This window comes from Biomphalaria glabrata, chromosome 15, assembly GCF_947242115.1.
Source record: "Biomphalaria glabrata chromosome 15, xgBioGlab47.1, whole genome shotgun sequence".
Classification (NCBI taxonomy): Eukaryota; Metazoa; Mollusca; class Gastropoda; family Planorbidae; genus Biomphalaria; species Biomphalaria glabrata.
Window position 1 is genome coordinate 13,239,771 of NC_074725.1, and position 4,766 is coordinate 13,244,536.

The following is a 4,766-nucleotide window of genomic DNA, read 5'->3' on the forward strand; positions in this document are numbered from 1 at the left end:
AAAGAAATTCAACAAATGTAAACAAGACAATATCAATACAAGAGTTTAACAATATGATAGATACTTGACAAAATACAAACTTAACTAATACAGCTATACGATCAAGTATTTACTTTATCTAAAGAGTCCCTACCAATACCTGGATGCTTACTTGAAGAAAAATATAAATGCTCAGACTCAATAGATAATTAAATTTAGTCCCTAAAGTCAAATGTATATATAAATACAAATGTAAACAATGAAAAAAAATTGTGGTGTAGTTCAAAGAGAACTAATCAATATTCATTAATACTAAAGGGTAATTAAAGTTACTTCCCTTAAATATTCACTTGATGCTTGACTTGTACATAAAGTTCCGGTGATGCTCCACATAAAATATGTCCACAGTACAGTTCATAAGTAATCCACTTGCTAAATCCGCAGCACAACGGTACAGTTCATAAGTAATTCACTTGCTAAATCCACAGTATAATGTTACAGTTCATAAGTAATCCACTTGTTAAATCCACAGTACAATGTTACAGTTCATAAGTAATCCATTTGTTAAATCCACAGTACAATGTTAAATGATACGGTACTCAAGTTCTTGAACAATAGTAATCCATTTTCATACAGTTGCTGAAACAAATATAAATAACTAAAAATGACCATAAGTAGTGACGACAAGAGAGGTCTAAAAGTAAGAGCGCTCTCTTATTAAATGTGCTGTTAGACAGCGACAATAGGAGTGTGTCATTAGAATTATGACGAGCACTCGATGTAGATGATTCTTGAATATGTCAGCTACTTCGACTGACCATATATCAGCTGTCTTCAAACGATGACTTGAATGACTTGTAGTACTAGATTTTCACCCACACCGGTTGTAGTATCACGGTTGTCTAGTTTCACCCACACAGGTTGTAAGATCAGGGTTGTCTAGTTTCACCCACACAGGTTGTAAGATCAGGGTTGTCTAGTTTCGTCCACGCAGGTTGTCTCAGCATATCATGTTAAAGTGACTTTGAACAATGCTGTCATAAATGTCGTTTTCGGCCGCTTCTGACACCATAAATGCTGTTTGCTGACACTTTTGACACTACAAATGTTTGCTGGCACTGAATGGCTTGCACTTTGGACACTTCTGACACCATTAAATGTCGTTTTCTGACAGCACTTCTGACACCAAGAAATGTCACCGTGTTATTTTATATGTTATGAATGTGGCTGTGGTTATCAATGTAGGCGTGGTGGTGACATTGGGTTCTTGTTACAAATCACTGAATAATGAAATGACGCTGGGTGTAGCAGACACAATAAATTTAATATAACACCACATAGTGAATACACCATACAATTCGACCCAGGAATGGTCAGTATTAATCCAACAGTAATATATCACAACTTAGTACTTATTCTATAACCAACTACTTTAAACATCTAACTCTACTGCTTATATCTTAAGTGACTCAATACAAGTGCTTGCTACAAGATTTCTATGTGGACTGACTGCCTTTAACTCTCTGGTTCACCTGAGGTCAAAAGTGTTCACCTTAGTGCAACATGGGTTGTGAATAAGATTCACTATATGGAATTAACATACACAATACAGAATTAGGGTTTCTACTCTATGGCACCAACTTTGAGGTGGTGACAACTTTGTATTGTTACTGCATGCTAATTAAACCTGTTTTTAATATTAACATAACACTTTGTATTTTTTTCTGTTATCTTAGTTTTTGGAAACTAGTTTTAAATATATGCATATTAGAAAAGCCTCCTTATGATTGATGTATTATTTATGAGGTAAACTAAGGTTTAGCCTTACTAATTTGGTAATAAAGTCAATATCTTCAAAATAAACTCTTTCTCTTTGCAGTCATAACATCCATATTCTCATATTTTATAACATTTTCAGTTCCAAATGCAGTTTACAGCCAATTGATCTAGAAATGGGATCTAGATTATGAGAACTATGACTAAGAGACATCTGAGAAATAAAAAGCACATATCATCAGAATTGTAGCAAGCTTGTACCAAATTTCTCTTTTTCAGGCAAGTGGCCCTTTCCAATGTTACATTTAACTACTTTAAATTTAATTTGTTTCTTTTCATGTATGTTAAATAAGAACCAGTTTCTTACTACAGATCTATCAAAGCAAGTATATTTTTTTTCTATGTATTTGTATATTTTAATTGCATTTTTTCTTTCTTTTTTTATTGCATGCTAATTGAAAATGTTTTAAATATTTTCCTAACAATTTAAGAATACTTGTTTTCTCTTATCTCTTAGCCTTATGGTAATTAGTTTCAAATGTATACAAAAAAACTTTAATAACTTTAATAAATTTTCTTCACTGTAACATTTAGAGAGCTAGATCCAATAGGGGATTATCTCATTATGAAGTTTAGTCAAAATCCCAGAATCTTCACTAAGACTTGTATTTGATTTATCAGCCTGTACACATTTTATTACAACTTTCAGGTTAAGATGCTGAGTATAGCTTAGTTCTCCTCAGATGTAGGTAATGAAAAGAACTACAAGTTATGGGGAACAGGAAAAATCAGTGTAGTAAGCATATCTAAAAGTTTTTTAGTCATGCCAATTCCCTTCCTGTGGTTCTCTAGCCATCAAGAATTCTGGACCTGTTTAAACATACTTTTCCATTCATCTGTCTGTTGAGCTTATAAGGCAAGTAGTTCATCTAAATGTTTTACCTTTTTTTTTTAATAAAATGTCATTTATTTTTTATGTATACTAAAGCAACAGGCAAATTATGAATATTCTAATTTTTAAATGTTTATTTGAATTCTATTTTTGGTGTTAGTGCTTGCACTGGTGAATATCAATGTTAACATAATTTTTTTTTTTTTTTTTAGGGAACCTCAGCATTTGTGCTTTTCACTAAGCTTTTTCATCATGGATATACTTGGGCTCAATATTAGATAACATTTTGAATATTCTTTGTCCTCTTGGCTTTTGATAATTGCTTTGAAATTTTTTACATAAAAAAAATCATTTCCGTCATTTAGCATTTAGAGTTAGGTACATATAGTCATGATTATTGTAACAAGTTAAATAAAATTATATTTTCACATTTTTCAGATTAAGACGTTGAATAGATCTTATTCAAGAAATGGAGTGCCATACAGATTTGTAAACCATCTTTGAGTAGTAAATATGAAGAGCAGAACTAGTAGAGACTTACTTTTTTTTCCCGAGGTCAAGGCAAAGTTTATTCTCAATAGAACATCCTACTTGAAGCACAAATATTTCAAAACTATAAAACAACAGATATTGCCTTACAAGTATAGTGGATACTTTTAAGCAATTTTTTATTAGATGCCATTTATTTGTTTAAATGCTCAGCTACTTGATATCTGGTTGAATTCAAATGATAATAATTGCATCTTAATGTGTAATTATACAATTATTTATTTAGCTTGTAGTTGTTGTTTTTTTTAATCAGTTCAAGATGTTGAGTATTGATTACTAATCAACTACTAGCCTGGAAGATAAAAGCCAAAGCTGTAAACAGACAGGCCAGGTAAATATGAATGAAGAAATTGAAACTAGAAGTAAACATCATGGTAAATCTAATTATGGGGCAAGTATTTTTCCTTCATATCTTATTTAACATAGTCAAACTATGCAATACTTATAGGCGTAACTATTGTTTTCATAGAAACGTTATTTTAAATATCATGAGATAGTGTATTTAAGACATATTCTAGTTCAAGTTTCCATATTTAATCAGCTTAACAAGTGCACATTCGCTGCTGCCAACAGTACCAATTTGTCATCCTTGGTAATCTGCTGTCAGATGACAGTTTTCTCTTTGGCATTTTTATGAATTAAAGCTTTCAAGGCCAAAGTAAGACTTAATTTTTTTCTTTTCTTTAACTGCTAATTCTAAATTAATTTATCATTGCATGTTAAAAATAACTTTTTATACATTTTTCTGTGTTTTGGTCAAGCTTCAGATTTGCTTAGCATATTCCTGTACTACATATCAACAAATGTTTGATGGTCTGTCTGAGCACTATGAAGATGGGCTACACAGTGAGGACAAAAGTTTTATTCTCATTCACCACACAAATTTTACAAAAGAAGAAAATATTAAAAGCCATAGGTATTTAGTTTGTTAGACAACTCTACTAGCTATTTGATGCACCAAGGCTAATGCATCATCATAACTAATATAATGTTAAAAGGCATTTATTAATTAAAAATTTAGGTCAATGAAATGAGATTATGTGATCACAAACTGTTTTCAGGGTATCAGCTATCAGCAGTGCACCCCTATGATATACAAGTCTTCATTGCCAAGTCACTCTGCCAAACGGTGTGTACACCTTTCTTGCAATGGTAGTGGCCAACTTTACTGTACTTCATTGGCAGGAGTCTGGATATGTCAGCCCAAGAAGATCGAGTTTGTGTCCAAGGTTACTTATGTAATTCTCTAAGAACAATAGGTGAGTTGAATTCTAGTGTACCAGACAAATATCTTGGAGCAAAGTGAAAAAAAAACCTGTTAATTTTAAAAGCATAACAAATCTATTATAAAAACATAAAATGTTAGTTAGTACCAGTTTCAGACCATGTGATCTAGATAGGTAGCTTATAAGGCCTACTTGTGAAATTAGAAATTTTTAAAACTTGTACTTATACTTAATATATTTGAAGTATTTTAAAACTAGCTATATTTTTCTATTTAAGTTATTTATTTATTTGTTTGTATTAGATTTAAAATTTTTTTTATTGATTATTATTTTTTTTTTAATTT

The 4,766-nt window shown here is 31.1% G+C and overlaps 1 long non-coding RNA gene across 1 annotated transcript; it reads left to right on the forward strand.

The window, feature by feature from the left end:
- The first annotated feature begins 3,793 nt into the window (after positions 1-3,793).
- On the forward strand, positions 3,794-4,352 carry LOC129923084 (uncharacterized). Its single transcript, XR_008774997.1, has 3 exons — positions 3,794-3,854; positions 3,958-4,042; positions 4,258-4,352. It is a non-coding gene; the product is annotated as an uncharacterized LOC129923084 (long non-coding RNA).
- The last annotated feature ends 414 nt before the right edge of the window (positions 4,353-4,766 follow it).